At 44.4% G+C, this 24,966-nt stretch overlaps 1 protein-coding gene across 2 annotated transcripts in view; it reads left to right on the top strand.

The window, feature by feature from the left end:
- Positions 1-24,966, top strand: part of NME7 (NME/NM23 family member 7) — a 2,086,428-nt gene that overhangs the window by 930,052 nt on the left and 1,131,410 nt on the right. The window lies entirely within an intron of this gene.

Below are 24,966 nucleotides of genomic sequence, written 5' to 3'. Positions count from 1 at the left end.
GTGGTGGGCCAGTCGAAGGCAACTTGATGAGGGGGGCTCCATTTTGGCTTCCCTGGCCGGAGGTGTCGATCGTGTCGGATGTATCCCTCACGGGATGGGGAGCTCATGCCAACGGGCTGACAGTCAGCGGTCGTTGGTCTCCGTCGGAGTCCAGACTCCATATCAATCTGTTGGAGCTGAGGGCCGTCAGGCTAGCCCTGAAGGCTTTTCTGTCGTCTGTGCGAGGGAAGAATGTCCTGATCCTGACGGACAACACAGTGGCCATGCACTACCTCAACAAAAAGGGGGGGCAGGGTCACTTCCTCTGTGCAGGGAGGCGATGCAGCTCGAGTTCTGGGCCATCCAGCAGGAAGTTTCGATCTCGGCAGTTCATCTGGCCGGAGCCGAAAACGTGACGGCGGACGCTCTGAGCAGGCAGAGCGCGATCTCTCACGAGTGGGAGTTGGCTCAGGAGATTCTCCTGGAGATCTTCGCCCTTTGGGGGACCCCTCAAGTGGATCTCTTCGCCTCCAGTGTCAACCGGAAGTGCGAAAGGTTTTGCTCGCGGGAATTTCCTCCAAAAGGAGCCTTAGGAGACACGTTCGTGGTGGAGTGGTCCTTCCCGCTGCTGTACGCGTTTCCTCCAGTCCCCGTCATCCCGCAAGTGCTGCAGAGGTTACGGAAGTTCGGTTCCCGGATGATCCTCATTGCTCCGGCGTGGGCTCGGAGGACGTGGTACCCAGACCTTCTCGACTTGTCCATCTGCCCTCCACGTCGTCTTCCCTACCGAGACGATCTGCTCTCACGGGAGGGGGGTCAGGTTCTCCATCCAGAGGTCAGATCCCTCAACCTTCACGCTTGGCTTCTGAAAGGTTGAGGTATAAGGATTGGGACCTCCCAGAGGACGTGATGGAGGTGTTGCTTTCGGCACGAAGGCCAGCAACAAAGTCTCTGTACCGGTGCCGTTGGCGTAAGTTCTGCGACTGGTGCAGAGTTCAGAATGTGGATCCTTTTGCATGTGACATCCCCATGGTTCTGTCCTTTTTACTTTCTTTGGCCCACAGGGGCTTGCAAGTGGGTACCGTTAAGGGTTACCTGGCGGCGCTGTCCATCTTTAAGCGCTCGTCTGAAGAGTGTACTTACTTTAAAATCCCTTTGATTTCACAGTTCCTGAAAGGGCTCACTAATGTGTTCCCTCCGTCACCTTTCCTGGTGCCCGGTTGGGATTTAAACCTTGTTCTTAAGTTTCTTATGGGTGCTCCGTTTGAGCCTTTACATTCTTGCCCTTTGAGGCTGTTAACTCTGAAAACTGTTTTTTTAGTTGCGGTTACTTCCGCTCGCAGAGTGAGTGAGTTACAGGCACTTTCAGTTAAGCCTCCCTTCACTGTATTTCACAAGGACAGGGTTGTCCTTAGAGTTCGTCCTTCTTTTCTTCCGAAGGTAGTGACGGAATTTCATTTGGCCCAGAAGGTTGTTCTTCCGGCATTCTATCCTCCTCCGCATCCTGGTAAGGAAGAGGAGAGGCTCCATAGGCTTGATCCTAGGAGAGCTTTAAGCTTTTATGTTTCACGCATGTCCCGGGTCAGAGTGGATGATCAACTCTTTATTGGTTACGCTGGAAAGCGTTTGGGGCAAGCTGTGACGAAACAGACTTTGTCTCGCTGGATTATTTTGGCCATCTCGGAGTGCTACCGCTTGGCGGGTAAGGATCCGCCGGCTGGCTTGCGGGCCCATTCTACCAGGGGTATGGCTGCGTCTACTGCCCTGCAGAGGGGTGTTCCTATTCGCAACATCTGTGATGCAGCCACCTGGGCTTCAGTACATACATTTGTACGTCACTATTCCCTCGATTCCATCCGAGCACAGGATCTGGCCTTTGGCAAGGCGGTCCTTTGCTCTGCTATTTGATTGGCTGTTCTAAATTTTGATTCTAAATTCTTTCCCTCCTCCTTGCTTTGGTACTGCTTTGGGAGTCTGTCATAGATATGGAATACGTCGGAGGACCCAATCCCCTCGAAGAACAAGTTACTTTCTTACCTGGTAACGTTCTTTCGATGGGATGGTCCGACGACGTATTCCATATCGCTCCCGCCCTGCCTTCCCCGCTGCAGAATTTCTTTTGCGATTGCAGCTTACGTTCCGCAAGGCTTTGGGCCTCATTGCGAGTACGGCGCTAACCAATGGCGCTATTAACGCCTTGGTTGACGCCGTACCCGGACCGGCAGCGCCTTGGTGGTTGGCGGAATTACCGCCCCATTCCAAGGTTGGCGGGGCGGTAATTCCCCAATCCCCATTTACCCTTCCCCATTCCCATTCTTGCCCCATAGGGCATAACGGGAGTGGGGAAGGCGTCAATTACGCCACCGTAAATTACGGTGGCGTAATTAACATCAAGGTCCCTTAGCGCCATGGTATTTAACGCCTGCTAAAAGCAGGTGTTAAAAGCACCATGGCGCTAAGGGAACTCGGAGTATGGCGGTAAGGGATTACCGCCACCGCTCTCGTTAGCGGTGGCCGCTATCCCTTACCGCCATACTCGGAATGAGGCCCTTTGTGTCTGACTGGCAGTTGACTTATGTCACACGTTCTGGGGGAAAAAACTACAACTGAGGCTATGGGCGTTGTGCGTCCTACTTATCACATCGGATGACGTCGGACGTCGGAGGAGGTCCTCGACGACGGCGCATCGACGTCATCGACGCAGGACGCAGACGCCGAAAAGTTTCCGAAGCAGCACAGCTGTGGTGATTACATGTCATAGATATGGAATACGTCGTCGGACCATCCCATCGAAAGAACGTTACCAGGTAAGAAAGTAACTTGTTCTTCTCTTAACAAGTATATGATGAAAAGATCAGAAGCAGCACCAGCCGTTTCTAAAGGGTCATAAGTACAACTATACGTGACAGTCCGAATATAGCCAACCAACACCTGGGACATTTCACATGAGGGAGGAAGCATAAAATCCCTTTCTGGGGATTCATTGTCCACTAAGGGGAAGTCATACCAAGTGGGATCATGCTTGCCCTGTCCGCTAGGGGGTGTTAAGCTTAGGAGGCTCACCTCTCTAGTCCCAAAGTGGGTGTTTTCCCCCTTGGGAAGAAGGGATGAATTCCCTGGATTCGTCATAATACCTTTAGTTGCTGGAATGAAGACATGGCTAAACCCAGATCTTAGCAAAATAAAAGAGATGATGACTGGAAAGTTTAGAATTAATCTTAACCTCTGGTATTGTTCTGGGCCCTTTCTGTATTTTCTTGACAGGTGAAGAACAATGCTCTGGAGGGTTTGCCCAGAACAATTGCCAGAGGTTTAAGGTTAATTCTAAACCTTCCAGCCATCACCTCTTTGTTTTGCTTTATACCCAGATCTGAGGGCCGGGCTACAAGCCCATGTTTACTGCAGGCTGATAATGAGGTCTTATCTGATGGAATATTGCTAATCTTCATCCCCGACTTTTTTTAAATTATCCCTGCAACATTCCACATTACGATTGGGAACATATCTATAGCTTGTGGTATTTGTGGACTTTTTATCAACTGAGCCACAGAAGAGCCAGGGGAGGGAATCAGGGAATCTATAGCATCTCATTGGGTGTTTGTGGGAATGATGTCCACCACATTGTGTAACAATGGCTTTCCTCGATTGCCTAGGATGATTTGGTACAGTACATGCAATGTTCTACCGGTACAGTCCCAAAATACATTATTCTTGCTCCTCACAAGCTTCTTCAGAACAATATCTAATCCATGAGGGGCAGAGATCTGCAATTAGTTTACATTAGTCTGCCAACTATAAAACCATTATCGAGTGTAACCTTGATTATGTTGAACATCCCATTATAAGGATCTGTGAGCCTCTTGACTGATAGTTCACCCCCTAGAAAATTGAAATACTGATTTGTTCATCAGGGTATCATGCTTCTCAAAGGACCACTTCTTTAGCTTGGAGAATCTTGTTCTAAAGATATATAAAATGTATGGAGGGTTAGTTAAGGAGTTGATTATCGATGATTCATTATGGTGGCAGTGTTTTTTGGCTTCTGGCACGATCGCTGATTGGCCTAGGTTTGCCTTTAGGTATAGCATTAGTGTGAGCTCTCGAGTAACCAGATGTCATTGGTGAATGGTTTTGGGACTGCGATTTGGCGTATTTGTCAATTGCGGCCAAAAACGCCATAGGATTACCTATCATGGATTTTGAGGCACTCTAATGTGGGACCGGAGGATTAGTCGGGTGAAACTGTATGAATTATATGGGTATGGGGAAAGGATACTTGCCCTGTGGTGTATGGTCATTTCTACCCAACCGTATTATTATTTGGATTTTCATCATACCCCATATTTAATGGCCTATTCCTTTCTTTCAAAAAGGTTGTGTGTTTGTAGTATATTCACTAACATTTGGACATCTTAGTTTAATTTTCCATAGCTAATTCATGATGTTGCTCACATTTTACACAGTATGTAAATGGCTTAAGGTTTGTTTCATGAAAGCTGATACCCTATTTATTTAATAAGTCAAATGTTTTGTCAGTTTTGAGGCACAAAAACAATGAGCCCGGCGGCCCCTTTGCACCATAACATCATTGCTCTGTGTATCTATCCTTTGAAGAATTGTAGGGGTACCCGCCTTATGTGTGAGGTTCACCAAAATGGAGAATCGATTAGAGAGAACTACACCTGCTGGAGCACATAATTGCTGATCCTTTATAGGGTCGAAGGACTGAGTAGTTATATTGTATCAGATTTGTATTCTGCACCTCTACTGGCAATGTGAAGAACCACCCACCTTCCTGGTTGGGTCAATGTGGGACCTCATAACATGTGAGTGGATTATCAGGATGATTATGATCACATTTTAACAGACATTTCACCTGCTTATCAGTCACACTCTGCAGATGTTGGATGATGCCACTGCACAAGCTCTTTGGCCAGGAAGATATCATTGCAGTAGATTCTTCTCAACCCCAATGTAATGTGATGTGTCTCCATTTATATGATAAGTTCATTTGCCTCCCCCATCAGACTAGTTGTTATAGTTGATTTTTCTATTCTGATTTTGACAAGGCAAAACCCTTGTGCACGCTTTCGTCTTCGTCTAGCTTTTTGGTAGGAGAGTCGGTTTACCATTTTTGGGGACAAATAGTGCAGAGGTGCTACCTTCAAAAAAGAAGAACCTGCCCCATAGCCCCATACCAAACCTACTTGATTTCACCATAAGCAACAAAGGCACACCAGACACAATAGTACATTTTGTTTTTAAACTTGCTGAATAGGTCCAGATGCTTATCCCATATCAAAGCCTAGCAAGGATTACAGCAGTTTTATCATAGAGCCCAACTAGTAAAAAGCTCAATAAAACGTGCTAGAAAGGGGCCCAAAGTGAACTAGTTTAATGTGATGAAAGTAACTCCTGCAATAATTCAGGGATGCAGCAACCCTGCACAAAACACACAGGGGCAAAGGAAAAGACACAAGCGCCAACCAAGCTGCTCCCAAACAGCCCCGATCAACCCATGCCCTCCACCATCAGGCTTACTTGGTGGCCTTCAATGCTAGGATGGTGGAGCTAGTGGCCAACAGCAACAACAGGCAGCCTCCTCTTCCAATATGATGAGAAACCAGCATCCTTTACAAGAAATCACAATGAAACACAAAGAGAAATAGTTTGATATGTTAGTGGTAGAGGTGGCATACCCAGTGAATGGCAGGAGTCAGGGCAATGGAAAAAAAAGTGAAGAGGAGCTTTGTGTGCAATGAGTCACCTGTATGCGAAAGACAGATTGGTATACACGTTTTTTCACATACATTCATAGAGTGGTGTTTGCTCAAGAAGTAGGGAATGTAGACATTTTATAACTGCCAAACATCCATTGATGTGGTCAAAGGTGCTTTCAATATTTTAACCAAGCTTTCAATATTTTAACCAAGCAATAGCTAACAAACTTGTCAAACAATAGTTGAACTAGCTAAATCTTGACACATCTTCTGAGCTGCCAATTATTTTCCATTAGTCTAATTTTTACACACAAGATATTTAGATGGTGCTTACATAACCAAGAAAGATCTAGTTACACAAGGACCTGACATCATTTAGAAGTATAATGACTCAAGGTTTTGGAAGTGGTCATGTTTCATTTTTGGTCCCTCTCGCAGCCATGACATCCGCAGAGCCGATCATGTTTCTCACGTGTGTAGGCACCTCACGTACCACCCACAGAGACCTGGGAAACAGGCCGGCCGTGACAAAAGCTAGTAGACTAACTGAAATGCATTGGCCCACTACCTTTCCTTTCTTACCCGCGTTTTTATTATAGTTTTTTATTATTATTGTTTTTCTCAAGTTGAACACAAAAATGGTTATTTAATAACATTCAATTAGTATTGTACTGTGTTGTCTGAATACACATGAACATTTAGTGTACCACGCCTAGAGCGTAGACCTTCTGTGAGCATAAAAAGCATTGTAGGCAATATGCTACAATCAATATTGTTTTTCGGTTTTACCTCGTGGTGCCACTAGTTATTCTGTAGTGCACATCATGCACTGTATATCTCCTCATCCTGTTGTGAATTAATGTGTCAAACCTGGTGGTGCCCTCTCACGGATTGTTTCATGTTTCATTTTGGTACACAAGAGCAGATGCACTTCATTTAGACGTCTGAGGATTGCACAGTGATTTTAATTGGACCCTCTTTCTGAGCAGCGATTAATGCAGTATGTCAAAGATGAAACCTTATGGTCTCCTCTAGTTGGATGTGTTCTTACAATCCAAATTGATACCTGAACATATGGACTTCTGCCACAATTTAGTCAAGAAGATGGGACAGTTTTGTATTTTTTTTTTATTCTGTGAACAATTGGAACAAAGAGGAGCATTACCTCGATGCACCTTGAAGTAAGAAAATATTGCTTATATTTCAGTTTACTGTTGCAAGGAGTGACAGATTTTAATCCACTGTGGGAGAAGGCCACAGCTTGTTTGTTTTTTGGGCAATTATCAACACCTTTGGTTAGACAATCTGTTTTACCTGGGCTAGCCCTTAACTAGCTTTAACATATCCAACACTTGATGGCCAATTTTCCATATAGGTGTGATGCCCACACTCTAATCTTTTTAATAGAGAAGAGCGTTTATCTACTGCTGATCACCATTTGAGTGCCTACTTTGGAATTGGAGGTAGATTGTCATAACTGATAAATGTAACCCAATTTCGAATGTATTGTGTCCTCCCACGTATTCCTCATCTTTTGATATCTCCATATCAGCTTTAGCTGATTCAGAATTCTTTTTCCAGGAGGGGGCACTGCTCATCGATGCCTGTCAACGCTTGTCAACTCAATGCCCCTCGAGGGCCTCCGACTCAGTGTCAACGTCATGGTATATAGCGTGTGCAGCGACCGTTGGCTTCAGTTACGTTTTTCCGTGAGGGATATTGCTTCAGAATATCGGCACGCTTCAGTTCCTTGTCACAAAACCTTTTGTATTTAATTTTTTTAAATGACATCGTCGGCATCATCGACTCCGAGATCAGGGTTAAAACAATTTCACGACTGCGAGTGAAAATTTCCCTTACGGTCCCCCATCTGGTGTGACTGTGGTGCTTAGGATCCACTCATTTAACATCGGAGTGTGGGTCCTGCCTATCAATGACGGCGAACGCCCTTGAAGAGCATAGAGGGTAGTTAGCTGCAGGTAGGTCTCATAAATCCCCTTCCACAACCCCATCGAAAAAGCAATCCTCCGACAAGTTGAGAGATATATGATATGATAGGTTATTTATAACGCGCTTAATACCCAGGGGTTTCTAAGCATGGACCTGTGGATCGAACCTATGTTGCTTCGCGTTGTCTTGCTTCCAAGGTGAGCACGTTTCCGCTGAGCTATCCTCCCGAGACAGATGACTCTCCTCATCGGAAAAAAGCTAAAAAGTCCTGATCACACAGTGGCTCACACCACTCGTCCTCATTCTCACAGCAGTCGAAGAAAAGGCACCACATATCGCTGTCTTCATCGTGGAGTTCCTCCCGGTAACTGGTCTCGTGCCCAACCAAATCAGCCTCACCAGCTGAGTGGGAGAGATTCAGACTAAAATGCTCAAAGTATTTGAGAATGTGGCCTCGACCCCTTTGAGGAAACATTAGAGCCATGCCTATGTCGACAAACGTGACAGAAGGTTAAGGGAAAAACCTGTGTGCCCTCGTGTCCGAGTGTCCAGGAGAAAACTCTTCGGGTGCCCCTGAAGGTTCCCTCAAGCAGATAAAAGACTCCTTCGAAGATAGAATCATCAGTGCCGAAAGACTGCAAGTCAATGCCTAAAATAGCCTCGACGTCGAATCCCTCGACGGCGTCAAAGATTTCGATGCCATTGTTGACGCAAATAGTTAAACCCTCGAAAGATGTCGAGAAAATGTTCACACCACTGATTGAGAAAGATTTTTTTTAAGTCTCTTTCCTCAATTTATGAGGATGATGAGCCATCTTCAGATGAATCGCGTCCCTTTGGGTTGCAGTATGGGACACAAAATGTTCCAGAGGCCTTAAAACCGTGCAATGTGCAAGTGGGTTGGACACATCCCCAGAAATAGAGTTTGGCAGACAAGATCCCTCAGACCATGCCGATGGATCTTAGACAACTGATATCTAGTGTCATAGAATATTTGGGATGGAAAAGGTCTGCACCATTCTTTGAGCCGGACGACCTGACTGATATTTTAAATAAGAGACCCCAGGAGGACCCTATTCTTCCTTTCCATGTAGCTCTACAAAGGAGAGTTGATGCCAATTGGGAGACGCCGGAATTAATTCCAGCAGTGAACAAAAAACTGACAAGCAACTACAGAGCATCAAGCAGTGACCCTTACTATCTGACAAAGCTTCCAACTCCCGAATGTTTGATAGTTCAGGCTGCCACTTCTACAACAAAACCAAATGCATACCCAACTACCCCCCCCCCCATCTCCCTGGACAGAGATGACAAGCGTTATGACGCTTTGGCTAGAAAGGCTTTCTCTGCGGGGAGTATGGCCCTTAAATCGGCAAATGCCACATGTGCACTGGCCAAATTCACCTTATGGGATTGCATAGCGATGGCGGCTGAACATATCCCCGAAAGGGAAGAACGAGGAGGTTTCTTAAACATTGTTAAGGATGGAAAAGATGCAATGTGCAAATCTCTGCAGACTGGTCTCGACTCTGCTGACCGTATCAGTAGGGATATGGTGGCTAGCACTGTAATGCACAGATTTGCTTGGTTGAGAATGTCTGGCTTTGCTTCAGATGTGCAGTCTAGACTTCTTAACATGCCCTTTAATGATATACATTTATTTGGCAGCAAGGCTGACAAGAGCATGAAGCCAATTTTCTGCAATCAGACAGCCACAACCATCTCGCTCGACTGGTAAAGCTTGGAGGGGCAGGTCCTTTTGCTATTACTCCCCAGTTGGAAGAGGGAGAGGACTGTCAAATCAAAAAGGTCAGAGAAGATTCCCCTTTGGTGGATGGGGAAGAGGTGCTAAGACAGCCCAGGCAACGGCTGCTTTACCTTCAGCTGCTGCATCAGCCACCTCAAAACCTCTCTGAGGCCTTACTCCACAAAACCCTGGTGGGAGGCAGACTCTCGCAGCATCTGAAAGAATGGTGGGGTATTACTTCCGATGCATGGGCATTGGAAACAGTTGCCCAGTGTTGGTGCCTTCCCTTTCAAAAAAGGTTTCAGGTTCATCCAGTGGGGAACAGCTCTTTCAAAGTTCCAAACCTGCTCCTTACGCAGGAAATGTTGACCCTGCTGGAGAAAGGTGCTATAGTACCGGGACCTGTAGCGGAGAGGAACAAGGGTTGGTACTCCCATTACTTTCTAATTCCCAAGAAGGACAGAGGATTGAGACCCATCTTGGAGATAAGAGACTTGAACAAGTTCCTCAGGAAGGACAAGTTGAAGGTGGTTACCCTTTCGCAGATCCTTCAGGCACTCGAGCTTCAGGGCTGGATGGTATCATTGGACCTTTAGGATGCTTACTTTCATGTGCCAATCCATCACAGGCACAGAAAGTACCTGAGGTTTGCCGTTTCTCATTATCAGTTTCGAGTTCTGCCATTCATGGTGACCTCCGCCCTGAGGGTTTCCACCAAGTCTCAGGAGAGGGAGGATTCACGTTTACCCCTACCTGGACGATAGGCTGATCAGGGCATGTTCACCCGAACAGGCCCAATAACCTCTCAGTATCACCTGCCACTCCCTCCACAAACGGGGCTTCTCCCTCCAATTACAAGAAGTTTCACATGATCCCATCTCAGAAACTCCAATTCATCTGTGCTGTCCTAGACGATTCCTTTTTCTTTTTGAGGTTGCTCGGCCTCATTGCATCCTGCATTTTTCTGGTGCCAGAAGCCCTTCAATGGGCCCTCAGGACTCAATGGTCTCAATTCTCGGCAGGATATCAGACCTCCTTCAGGTTCTGAGAAGAGTTGCACAGGACCTTCTGTGGTGGGCCTGCGAGGACAACATTTTGAAAGGAGAATTTCTTTGCAACCATGGCCGGAGATAACAGTAGTGACGGATGCCTCACTCATGGGGTGGGGAGCCCACGCCAACAATCTGACAGTCGGTGGTCTCTATCGGAGTCCAAAATACATATCAACCTTTTGGAACTGAGGGCAATCAGACTAGCACTGAAGGCCTTTCTTCCCTCTGTACAGGGAAATAATGTCCTGATAATGACAGACAATAGAGTGGACATGTAGTACCTCAACAAGAGAGGGTGCGTATCACTACCACTGTGAAGAGAAGCAATGCAGCTCTTGTTCTGTGCAATTCAAGAAGAAATCTATCAGCAGTTCACCTAGCCAGAGAGGAGAACACAGCAGCGGATACTCTGTGCAGGCAGAGCATAGTCTCCCACAAGTGGGAACTAGCTCAGAAAGTCCATCAAGAGATATTCACCCTTTGGGGAACCTTTCAAGTTGATCTGTTCGCGATTAGTGTCCATCAAACGTGCAACTGTTCTGCTCCAGGGAATTTCCCCCAATAGGAGCTCTAGGATACACATTCGTAGTGGACTGGGAGTTCCACTAATGTACGTGTTTCCTCCGGTCCCCGTCATTCCTCACGTGATGAGGTTGAGAAAGTTCGAGAATTCCATGATCCTAATTTCCCCGGATTGGGTCAGGAGGACGTGGTACACGGACCTTCTGGACATGTTCATCTGCCCTCCAATACGTCATCCACAAGGAGAGGACCGTCTCTCACGAGAGGAGTGTCAGGTTCTGCATCCAGAGGTCAAGACATTCAACCTTCATGCATGGTTTCTGAGAGGCTGAGATATAAGGATTGGGATATCCCAGACGTCGTAATGGAAAATGTGTTTTCGGCCAGAAGGCCAGCAACAAAATCCTTATACCGATGCCATTGGAACAAAATCTACAGCTGGTGCAGGGATAAAAATGTGGACCCTTTTACATGCAGTACACTTATGGTGTTATCATTCTAGTTACACCTGGCCAATCTGGGGCTCCAGGTTGGTACAACTAAAGGGTATCTGGCAGTGCTATCTATATTCAAGCACTCCCCTTAAGAGGTACCCTTCTTCAAGATTCCACTGGTTGTACAGTTTTTGAAAGGATTGACAAATGTTTTTCCTCCGGTCCCTTTTCAAGTCTCTGTTTGGGATCTCAGCCTGGTTCTGAAATTCCTAATGTGCGCTCCATTCGAGCCTATCCACTCCTGTCTTTTAAGATTGTTAACCTTAGAGACCATCCTTTTAGTGGCTCTTAAATCAGCCTGTAAGGTGACTGAACTTCAAGCCTTGTTCTGTCACAGTCTTCTTTAAGGATGGAGTGGTCCTTAAGGTTAACCTTTTAAGGTTAAATCTACTTTTCTACAAAAAATGGTGTGTGAGTTTCATTTAACTCAAAATATCATTATACCTTCTTTCTATCCCCCACCTCATCCTGGAAAGGAAGAGGAGAGGCTACACAGGCTTGACTCACGGCGTGCACTTTGCTTCTACATTTCCAGAATGTCTAAATTAAGACAAGACAATTAACTTTTTGTCGGTTCTGCAGGCCATAAATTGGGTGTGGCAGTCTCAAAACAATCTTTATCTGGGTGGATCATCCTAAAAATCTCAGGAATTATACAGATTAGCTGGAAAGGATCCTCCTGAGAGTCTCGGAGCAAATTAGACCACCAGGGGCATGGCTACTCTCTCTGTCTTACAGAAGGGAGTACCAATTCAGGATATTTGTGCGGCTGCAACACTGTCCTCGATCCACACTTTCCCCAAGCATTATCGTCTGGACTCCTCCTCATGCCAGGAAGGTGTTTTCGGGAGGGTACTGTTACATTCTGTACACATAGGCCAATAAGGAACTCCTAAATTCTAATTTGAAACTGTAAATTCAGACTCCCTTTTCCTAAAGAACCAAATACTGCTTTGGGAGTCTATCAAAAGATGATGAATACGTGGAAGGACACAATCCATTCGAAGAACAAGTTACTTACCCCTGGTTCTTTCAACTGGATGGTCCTCCCACATATTCCTCATCGCCCCTCCCAGCAGTAGAATTTCTAATGTCATTGCAGTTTACGCTCTTTCAGAGGGAGTAGCTGTCAGGCGTAGTATAAACCAACACGTAAAAACAGAACTGAAGCCACCCATCACTGCGCATGCTATCTACCATCATTGATTTCGAAACCCAGAGAGAGACCCTGGCGGGACATCGAGTCGACAGGCATTGACGCGTAGCAACCTCTGCTGGAAAAAGAATTCTAAAGCAGCTAATGGAGATATCAAAAGATGAGGAATACGTGGGAGGAACATCCAGTCGAAAGGACCTTACCAGGGGTAAGTAAATTGTTCTTTGGCACCAAGCCAGTCACTGTCTGCTGCCAGTCGAATGCATTCCAGCAAGACAAAAGGACAGATTTGGTGCCCAGTCCCTCATAATGCCCTCAACATTGTTACACAATGGCCTGATCTGGTTTGTTTTTCAACAACTTCAAATCATTTTGTTACAAATAACAGATGGAATTTGATTTAAAATTGATCTAGTAAAACGGACACAGAGAATGTTTCTTAAAGTGTAATTAAAACTACAATGGTAAATTCTTTGGGGGGGATTCATGAGCTCTAGAGAGCAGTGATTATTGCTAAGACAGTTCAGTGTAGCTTTAATATATAGGTAAATACGTGAAGAGAGGAAGCCAGCTGGATGATTCTTTGCTTTGAATAGTTGAAACTGCTCCTCCAAAAGTGTTTGAAGCTACGCTAGGGAGACTACTTTTTGAAATCTCTAGAAAGAGATCTGTCATGTTGATGGTAGACCCTCCTTTATAGCTTGGAGCATCAGTTGCGCCATAATGAAGAATATGTGTGTCTGAAAAATAAGAAGAGTAATTTATAATGCAATTGGAAGGTAAGCTGTCATGCTCTTTAGGCTTTATCAGCTATGCAAGGGCATACAAAAGAATTGTTTTGAGAATTAGAAGCTCTGAATTCTGTTATGCTGTGTGTTAGAATGGATTTCTAAACTCTGCTGTCGTGAACAGCTGTTTAGGAGGCCACCCTTGTTAGTGAAACGGAGAACACTTCTGCAAAGTTAGCCAGGACAATTCAAGGTAACTTGGAGAGCAGCCAATGCTAAGTCTCAGGAGTGGTGTGGGTGATCTGAGGTCTTGGATGAGCACACACAGTAGGACAACAAGAATTACCTTTAGACAGTAGTATATAAAAAATATGCACATTATTAGGCCCAGAACAAACACAATTGAATAATGGAAAACACAGTAATATCACTACTTAAACACACACTATGTAAAATATATGCACAATCACTTTTCGGTCAATGCAGTAAAGTGTGTTTTCCCACCAAAACCTGTTGGGAGGGAAAGCAGACAAACTTTAATACATTGGCCAACTGCAGAGAGGAGCAGCCCTATGAAGATTGGAGCTTTATGCTCAGTGTCAAGTTTGTGCGCGAAGTGCTCATTGATGTGTAAAGCTTACAAGGGGTGAAATTCAATTTTAAGGAATAGTTAGCAAGAGATTCTCAAGTGTGGAAATTTCATTTCCGAGATACAGAGGAGGATCAGCTGCGGCTAACAAAGCTGTCCCCAACTTTCAGACGGCTTTAGGAGCTCCTTTGTGTGTAAAAACGGGTTGGTTGAACTAGGGGCCACCGGTAAGTGCTATGATTACTCACCGCCCTTAGCTCACACCAGGTCCAAACTTGTCAGGTTTGGATATGGCCACCTAAAGTACAAAATTCCCTCTGTGGCTGTGCTTCAAAGTGCACAGGTGCTGCAGATGCAGAGGCGGGTTTGGTTTCCAACTGGAGCTGGATCTCTCGTCACGAATGCAGGACAAAGAAAGCACCAATGCATTTGGTCTACGGACACTTGAAGAAAGGCGGAAAAATCACCAGCAGCGACTGCCACTGTCGCACAGGGATGCAGGGGCATCCAAGTATTGCGGTCTGACGCATGCTCCTCTCTCGCGGGCCAAAAATTTGCCAAGGAGATGCTTTGCAGTGCGAACTATGATTTTCCCAAAGCTCCAGGCAAAACTCGATGTAGCAGCGCTCCAACACAGGTGCCAAGGTACAAGCTGGTCAGTCCACTGGAGGTCCCAGGGACACTTCCAAGAAGGCTCTTTTGCAGAGCAACAGGAGGCATCGATGGTGATTGGGCCCCCCACTCCAAGGGGTTGAAGAACCTTTGCAGGTCTTAGATATCGAGCGCAAAGAATGGCTCTACCAGGACAACAGCAGGCTCAGGGTGCCAAACCTTTTCTGCGCGGTTCCGGTTAGTCAGCTCTGTGTATAGATTGATTCGGACCAAGGGTGATCTGTAGGGTCTGCACTCAGACCCCCTCCTCATATTCCAAAGTCCAGGGAGTGCTCGTACCCAGCTGGCCAATGAGGAGATCTGTCCCACTCATGCACGCCAGCAGTGATCCAATCAGGGACCACTCCGGCTCTCATGCTATCGTGCACACAAGACATCCTGGCACAGTAGTGTGGATTGGAACCAGACAGTACCAGCTTATTCCTCAGTATCCACACATGTGACATGCATTAGCCAGTGAAAAGCACCGCTTTTTCAGGTGAATGCATGCCCAAATAAGGACTCCCCAGGTCACAAAGACCAGGAGGAAGGCAAAAGGGTCAAAGGACAAGACAAAAGACCTTGTGGCACGGACATGACGGACACTGGCCACAGTCATGAGCCACACATGGTAATCGCGGTATGGCTGGGTAAAAGTTAATAAAAATACATGGAAAAGCTCCTGTGGCAACCAGTCTATTCCTAGGCACATTGTCCAGTTACCAAAGAATCCTTAAGGGATTTATAGGGCCCAAAAAACGGAAGATCCCCAATGCACGATACAGTAATGTACTTTGCACACTGAAATACAGTTGTCAAAAGTGGCAACAAAGTCATAAGGCTAAGATAACCAAAGTTTCTTTCTCAGTACTGGCTGTCTGAAGGACAAGTCAGTTTCCCCATAACGATGAGAGAAAGCCCACTGGAGTGCAGCTGAAGGCTGTGCTTCACTGGCAGAAAGTCAGGACAGGAGGCTGAAATAAAAGTAAAAAGTTGGAGGGGTCCACAAATATAGAGTTAAAATAGCAGTAAGGGAAAATGTTACCCAACACTGTCTGATAGTCTGTTTGCCATTCTAAACATTGAAGTGGAAGCTTTGAGTTGATTTTGTTACAGTATTTGTTTTCTGTACAAAAATAGATTTCATCTACATCCACCCTGAAAGATTTTTGTTTTCTTCTTGAGGGCATTTAATTTGGGGTGAAGAAATTAGCATAACAAATCTTAGTATTTCAAGTGGCTAGCTACCATATATCGCCCTTAGTAATTTGGCATGGCAACACCAGAATACAGCCTCTGCAGCAATTTAGCCTTATTTTCCTATTGTTTTTACAGATATGTAATAGAACACATCCCACAGATGCAGTTTAAATGTTCTTATAAATATTTCGAGAGTCAAGACTGTATCCCTCATTGGGCAACTATGTGTCATCAATATTTCCTTTATAGTACCGCCAATTGTATGATCTATATCTCCCTGTAAAACAATAGAACACAAACACAAGACAGGGTGACAAGACACAAACACAACATAAAAGGGAAGTCAGCTCTGTATAAATCATGTGTATTAATCCCCTACCTTCTTGTTCCCTTTACTCCACTCTGTATCTCTTTGCCATAGGGGCCATTACACACCTTTTTCTCTGGTGTTGGTCTGGGTTCATATCTCTACTCCTCAACGATAAGTCACCGGCATGTCCCATATCAGTTCTTAGTTTAGTGCATCAGGAAGGATGACATCCCTCTTGGTACTGGGAGGGCATCAGAGCAGGTTGACCACTTATCTAGGATGCCCACCATTCTTCTTTAATGACGCAGTGTCATCGGGTGCCATATATGTTAATTTCTTCATCATGAAAATGTCTGACACTTTTTACAATCACTGTAATGTATTTGGGAGGGAAGGGGATCTCCACTTTTCTGCTACTGCAAACCTTCTCACTTCCTTGGGAGTCTAATCTTCTGTGGGGAGCCCAAACAATACACTTGGGAGGTTCATTGTCCATATTTTGTCCCAAGTATCAACTGAGAGCTCTGTACCCAAATCTCTCTCCCATCACTCCTAAAAATGTGGTTATGCCCCAGTCTGCTACCTATGATTGCTATATATAATTCAGTTATTATTCCCTTCCTAGCTTCGGCATGCCCATGAGTAATTAGTCAAAGGGGAATGTTGGTGTTGTTTGCCACTCTTCAGTAGCTGGGATAATTGAAGGATCTTGACGCATTTCAGCGTGATGCTTCGTTGAGGCTTTAAATAACCCATGCTCTCAACTAACATTTCCCGACAGATTCTCTTTGTCCCTTGGAGGTTATGGCAGTTTAGGAGAGCGTGAAACAAAACACCAAAACCAATTAGCTCTGGTTTCTATGAGCTCACTGATTAGGTCAAGTGAAAAGACCATGCACATTGAAAACTAATATACATAAACTCAATAAGAGGCAATTATCAAATAAAATCTAACAATGCCATAGTGAAAACATGATTTAGCGAGCAAATGTATGCAAGTTGGAAGGCACAGAGGTGAACCGAAACAAGCGGCCAATGCATTTAGGATCATAAATCCTTCGGCAAGGCCAATCTGCAAACAAATAAAAAAAGAGAAAAAACTACATTGGTGATCCTACTAAGTGAATAAAGCATCCATACAACGAACAACATGTAAATCAACAACAAACCTGTCCTTCATGTTAAACATAATCTGTGAGTCTAAAACAAAGGGGGGAATAATTACAAAATGCCACATTTTAAAAAGAATGAATAGAGGAAGTGTATTATTGTGGGGTGCATGTGCGGTTAAAAATCAGGAGGGGTCCTCCTGAAAAAGGAAACTTGAAAAAATGGACAGCAAGAAAAACAAATGAACACAGAAAATAAAGGGGTTGAAGAACAATGGTGGTAAAAAAATATCATGAGGAAAGTAAAAGAATTGAGAAAACTTACCACCATCTGTAATATTTACCAGAGTAAATAGTACAGATGGTGGTAAGTTTTCTCAATTTACCAGAGTAAATAGAGAAAGTTAATCAAGCTCCGAGTAGCAACAGAAGTTGCTCAAAAGTGGGCTGCAACTTAAAAATGAATGCAGGCCATCGGCAAAACGTAACCACATATGTGATGACATAATCACATAGGCATGCAGTGACGTCATTCAGTTGCGTAATAGCATGAAAACATGAAAAGACTGGAAGTTGTGAAATAAATTGACAAATAAAGGAAAATTGCTGAATATAAGATATACAAGCAAAGAATAGACAAAAATGGTGCTAAACGTCAAAATATCAGGTGAGAACCAGAATCCATAAACTGAAAAAGAACAAAATATAAGATGTATGCCAATATGCAGCGGAACAAAAAGTAAAAAGAAACAAAAGTAAACACAAACAATTGCCAAAGCTATTTGAAAAAAATAACAAATAGAAAATGACAAAATTAAAATCACAAATAATTAAAAAAAATAAAAAACAAAAAAAGTAAAATAGAAATTTGGACTAGAAAACAGTCAAGTAACCAAAGACTAACGAGGATAGAAGATAATAAGAGAAATGCCAAGAGTTGCATACAATGTTCAAATGCAATCAAGAAAATATATGAAATGAATAATAAGTAATGCACATAGTGCAAAATAACTGAAAATACATGTACAGGAAGGCAAAGGTAATATCAACACAAAACAGGCAAAGAATCCAAATCATACTGACAGTACACAATTAGCACATTCATGAATATGCAATAAGCACATACATAAATAAAACTAATTGTAATGTTCAACTCAAAACATAATTTCTACAAAAAAATTCAAGATACTTGTACAAAGAACTTCAGGGAATGTGCGGAAAGAGGAACAAAAACCAGTGAGTCAAATCACAGATGGTAAGCAAAATTATATTCCTCCTTCATCCCCCTTGGGACCACAGAGTCCAATCGTTCGGTCCAGTATGCTTCTCTGAAGTCGAGCAGTTTATGGATGCCCTCATTGGGTGTTCGAGTTAGATGGGTGTCATTGTTCCGGGACCATTTTGGCAATGGCAAATTTCATGTTGCTACTCCTAATGTTGGATCGATGTTCATTCAACCTTACCTTAGCAGAGTGTTTAGACTGTCCAACTTAGTAAATACTGCACAGGCATCTGTTTGGGAGAGTCTCCACTATCTGGCAAAACATATATTATATAACAACTCCCAGTCCAATCAATGGGTAACCAACAATAAGCTGAGACTCCACAGATCAAATAGGTCCATGGTAAGTGGTATGACTCGATTTAGTACAATAACTCCTTTATAAAAAGAGAAGGAAATATTGTTTACAATCACACTAGTGCTGGTAGATGGGGAATATATTCATTTACATGTGACCATAAACAGGAACCCATGATTAGTGTAAAGAGAAGTTTGGTGGCTGGAGAAAATAGTTTTATTGCAGCAGGTTTCTTCTGAAGCTGATCAGGAGGAGGAACATTCACAAGCCTAAAAAACCCATCTGTGAATAATGACTCAAACAAGGTTTAGGGATATTTCCTTTGCAAATTACTCCCACATTAGTGCAAATGTATCCCCAAATAAAATTAATTGGTGCCATAGGGAAACCTGCTTCTAGATCATGTGGGAGATGCGTGCAGAGCCAGCTTTTAGGTAGATCTGAATGAAAGAGTGTTGCCAAGTAGCATGTAACCACATATTTATGCTTTCTATCCTAGGATGAGCATTAGGGTCCTGTGATTCACAACAGACAGTGTTAAATGCTCCAGTGGTTAAGTCAAGTCTCAGCACTGGAAACCTGAAAGATTCATTTTGATTAATTAATTATCAATTGTGACAAAGTCACTAACCTGACTTCGTCATGAGGGTTTAGGAGCCCCTCTCAGCCTGGGGTGGAAAGCCTGCCAGGTTAGAAGCCAGAGCCATTACTACCCCAGAAGGGAACAGTGGCAGTTGGGAGGGCTCCATCTCCTGTCCCCTCTCTAATGACTGCACTTGAACAGTACCAACTTGTATCACCCCACACCTCTTGACATAAATGCTGGCCAAGTTATTTCTTTTTCTTCTAGAACTATCAGGGAATCAGCAGCAAGTCAAATAAAACACCTGCAGAACAACAACCCATCAGTACATCGCAGTTTGCTTAACCAACAGGGGCAGCCAGAGAAGAGAGCAGCGAAAAGGGCCCAACAAAAGACACTACGTGGCTTTCCCACTCGCTGGGCAATGTTCCCCAGACTTGATTTGCAGGTTCAGCGTGGAGGGGAAGGCGTCAGCTCAGGAGGACCCAGAGAGACTAAGCTGCTCTTTAAATCGCCATGCTGCGCACGCCATCCTCGGTGGGCAGACCCGCTGCCATAGCATGGCCAGGCTCCACCACCTAGGACTAATAAGAAAGTGGGAAGCGCTCCAAAAGGCCAGACTTAACTTGGGGATACCGCACGAGCACAAGGTCCTAGCATGCACTCAGACACTTTGCTGCACTGGCCTGCATCATTGCAACATGCCAGCCCAATGTGTGAAAAGGTGGCAGGGCTTAACCCGCTCTTTGTAACTTCCTATGCTTGTAAACCGTTTTGGGCGGGGAAAACAGAGCCAGGTTGGCCAGGGTCAACAAACCAATCAGAGGTAGGAAGTTATGAGTTGTTTGGGTGTGGTCAGAGTAGGAGGAGATAGCAGACTGAGACCAGCAGGAAAAAGGATGGTGGTTTGGACTGTGGATGTACTTTTTGAAGCATAGAGGTATTGGTTGGTGTGAGCAAATGTGTCTGTGTGTTTGTGTGAGATTATTAGAGGGTCATAGGCAAGGAATGAGAAATTGTTATGAGAGTGAAAGGTATGCCTGGGGTGAAGGTGGGGCGAGAAGAGTGCAGTACTTTGGAGAAGGGAGTAGTAGTGTGAAGGAGAGAGAGGTATCATCCAAGGGTGGAGGCAAATAGTAAAAGGAGTGAAGAACAAGGGGGAAGATGAATGAAGCAGGAGTGAAGGTGGGTGGAGTTGGGGGAAGGATAGTAGAGTGAGGAGAGTAGTAAATAGAGACAGCAAGAGGAACATCAGGGCACAAGAGGAAGGGGGCCGAGCGAGGCAGAGTGTCTGAAGGCACATCCCCAAATCTTCTGTTAGCTACAAACAAACTGGTAGTGTAGGGCTAGTCTAGGAAGTCCTTAAGGGAGTCTAGGTAGAGAAGGTGGTTGGTTTTTAGGTTATCCCAACAAGCTAGCCTACAAAATAGACAGTAGGCAGGGGACAGTAGTCTGTATATACCTAACCGGGTACTAGGGGCATCTGGGTTAGGGTGGAAACTACTATTTCTGCAAGAGAGGGAAGGATGGCACTAGTGCTCTGCACATTCATTTAATTGAAATCCTTAAACCATCTCTGGGAGTTAGAGTATTCTTTAAGCCATCTGTGACTTCATTCATTTGAATCAGAAAGGTTTCCTGGTGCAGTTCAAAAGTCTGTTCTGTTTTCAAAGGCTCTCAAGAGGTTGCTATGCTGCATAGGTATCCAGTGATAAAGTCGCCTGGGAAAAGGTCACCCGGGGGTGACATTTCCCCAAATCTGCACAAAACTCGGGCTCTTTCCCCAATTATTCTAGGACTCGAGTTAGAATAGTAATTAATAGCCGTCCTAGAATCTGTAGAAGGCTTTTAGGAGCATGTATGGGAGGAAAGGTCGTTTAGGCCCTCTCCCCTCCATTCTCTCCCCGCATGCACACTATGCTCGTCCCCCGGCTGCCCATTCACATGTGGCCAGAGGTGCCGGACAGCCGTGGGATGATACATACGAGTGCAGAAGAGGGCTGATTACTGACTCCATGTTGTACATTATCCTGATTCCAACTTGTATATGCCAAAGCAGGCCCCACAGAAAAGCCAGCCTGCAGACCTCCAGCTACTCCCCCACCTCCTCCCCTCTGGTGTCCCTGCAGCTGCCCTGTTCTTGTGGAAGACTGGGTGTGAATAGTTACAAGTTGAACACTGTATCTCTCGCCTTCCTCCATCCATCACTGACCTGTGAATGACCGGGAAAGAGCCCGGGCCTGGAAAAAAACAATTCATCTCCACAAACATGCCTCGTCACTTGCAGACTCTACCCTTAAGATATATACTGTGTATAACCCCCACAACCTCACACCACTTTTGATGTAACAGATGTATACCGCACGAGTATGTGCCACCCTATTTCACCCACGATGCTAATCCCCTCTGTAAGGCTATACATTCCCTCCTGTGTTTGTGTATAAGGGGGCTGACTCTGAGATGTAACAGAAAAATCAATAATTAAACTATCTAAATCAATTGCAATGAATATGATGATATGATCCACATGTCGATGTCCTATAATGTTGGTTACAGATCGTTCACTTCCAAATACCCCCACAAATGTACGAGATGCTAGGTGACTCGTTTGTTATGATGCAAAACGTATGGTCCGCATGCTCACTTGTTATTCAATACTGTGCATACTCGCAAATGTATTCAGATGTTATGAGATTCTCATGTACAATATAAATGGTGCGGTTGCAAGACTAATGTAAATAAAAGCCTTTCTGTAGCACAGGTGCCCACTGTATATGTGATAATAGTAAACATAATCGAACCCCATACCAATGGTTTACGTATAATTCCACTGATCAAACTGGGCCTAACTGACAGAGCCAAAGGGCCGTCTCTCCCCTCTCCAGCAGCGCCGCACACGAAGGGCGCACAGCCCCCACCTGTTTCTCCCTTCCTCATAACAGTACTGCTGCCGGAGGCCCATGTCTCACTAATGCCTTAATGTAACAACTGTATCTTCTCCTCCTTTTACAAGGCCCACACAGAATGTCACCCCCCCGCCCCTTGACACAAGATGACCCCCCTACCTTTTTTCCCCTTTCAGGTGCACGAGACAAATGGATGTATAGATAAGTGTGAAATATGATCCCCCCCCCCCTCCCACTGTCAGGATGTTAATGATATTTTTTTATGAGTGTCCTTTTATTGCTTACTTTGAAGTGGTGTTTAGATTAGAGAGTTAGTATCAATCACCCCATCCGGGGCCCCATAACCTTCACCTCACACTGACCAGCCCGGCTGAAGCACGTGATGTCTGCCTTCTCATCAAGCAACTAACCAATCATCTGGAGGAGGCGCCTACACAACTATCCTGGATTTGTGAATCTACCAATGAGAATGTAATTAATGTAACATGTGTAGTGATGTCATTTATGATGCTGTAACCCTTTTTAAGGTACTGTTCGTGATGTTGGGCAGAGTTCTCTACCTGCCCTATTTTGGTTTTTAGATAAACTTTACTCTTGCTTTCACCCGCACTTGGTCTTGGACTCATTCCCTCCTGGGGTGTGTCCATTATTGACTCTCATTGGGGAGTTTTGATGGCATTTTGGGGGACACACACTTTGAAGTGCAGGGATAAAATCACTTACCTGGCGACTTTTTCCCAGGGGACATTTTCACATAGAGCCTGCAGCATACAGACCTACTGTCCTAACTTATTTCTGGAGGATCCTTTGCCTTAGGTCAAAGTGAGGGTGGCTATCATGCATTCAAAGCATGCTTCCTGAATCTACGCTCAGAGGGGAGCAGAGATATGGCATAAGTGAAGTACTCTCTACTCATAATGCCCGCCTCCTCTTCAATACTCACGACGTCAGTTTTCTGAGAGTCTTTCTTGTCTTCAGCGGTTCCATGGGCTCACCACAACTGCACCTTGTGCGCCCTGACTGTAGCAGTCTGGTGCTCCAACTCTGCTTTCCATGAATGCATTTCACAGTACCATCCTTAAATAATAAAATGTGCTGTTTTAATTAAACATATATTTAACAGGACGATGTAGATGTAGTTTCCGGTGCTTTTAAAAGTCTTTTTTATTTCTTACTTTAGTTTCTTCAGGAGTATTTTATAAATTCACACTGGGAATGTTATGTTATGGAATTTGTAGAGCGCAAAAAAAATCAGGCTTGGAGGGATCAGGTCGCTATTTGGGAGATCGTATTGAATGCTTGTCATAATAATATGAAGGTGAGAGGAGGGGGCACCACCTGGTTCAAAATATTTTCATGCATGTAATCAGTGTATTTGTTGCAAGCCAGTAAACCATAAACGGCTAAGAACACTAGCAAGACTGACACAGGTTTCCTCAGTGCCGTAGTAGTAAACACTATACACATTTCTTCAGAGGTAGATTAATGTACTCTAAAATTTGATAAATATCTTTTTAATATGGTTGCAGCACCTTCAATTTTCAATAGCCAGCGAGTGCTAGCCAATGCATTTCGGAAGTTGCAGCTCGAATGGACAATATTGTTAAAATAAAGGTTGGATTTGGATACCTAATTCAGTCGTGGGTGACTTTACTTTTTTTTTTTTTTTAAACAATTTAAATCCAAATTACTGTGACAACTACAGACATATCACCAACTGTGTTTCTTTTTAAAATTATAGACACGATCGAGTCTCTTTAGTTAAGGGAATATTTTGAGAAGTTTATCTTACTTGGAGATTGCGTGTCAGTCAGCCTTCCGTCCAGCATGAAGCACGGAAACGCCTCTCCTTGAGATGAACGAGTAGATTCTCAAACTGTTAGATACTGATGGATCATGCATCTGTATTTTATTTGCAGCGTTTTAAAATCAGCATGGACACTCGCAACCTGTTGGTAATTCACCCCACCCAGTGAGGCTCCTCACGTCTCTGCTACAGCAGCCGCAGGAAAACAAGTCCACTTCAGTTGAAGTCTGCTTCTGGCTTCCTCTTAGACAAGGCCATGGGAAACTTCTACCTTCTCTCAAATTAATATCACTCGCTAGAACTCCTCCTTTCTGACAAAGGTTCCACTGTGCAGTATACCAGAGCTCTCTTAATTTCTGTGGTTTGTAACTCAAATGGGATCTGAAGTTTCTGACAATTTCATATGACATTCTGATTCTGAATTGGTTGAATACTCACATTGGTTCTATTAATAATAATGTATTTCTTATATAACACTACACACCCATAGGTCTCAGAGCACTCAAACAACAGAAGACATTATTATCTCAAGAGTGGTATTCAATTTATCGTTGGAAGGATAAAAGGCTGAGTTGACCCTGCCGGGATTCGAACCTGCCACAGCAGGCTGCACACAGATATCCGGCGAGGGTTAGCTCCTCGTGCTATCTCACTGTCTAAGAAGTTGACACTCTTCAAGACAAACACCCCTTGATTTTATAGCCTCTTATTTTGGATATGTGACAAAAGTGGTGCTAAACTCAAATTCACATTGTCTGGCCCAACTTGTGGTAGAAATGTTTACTATTATTAAAATATGTTTTACCATCACATCGAATTCAGACACATGTGCTGGGTGTTTGTGAGTTGAAAACGGAGTTATTAATATTTATATCATTATTTG

Source organism: Ambystoma mexicanum, chromosome 7p (assembly GCF_040938575.1).
Source record: "Ambystoma mexicanum isolate Mex_15411 chromosome 7p, UKY_AmexF1_1, whole genome shotgun sequence".
In the NCBI taxonomy this organism is placed as follows: Eukaryota; Metazoa; Chordata; class Amphibia; order Caudata; family Ambystomatidae; genus Ambystoma; species Ambystoma mexicanum.
This window is presented reverse-complemented; position numbering and strand designations above follow the sequence as displayed.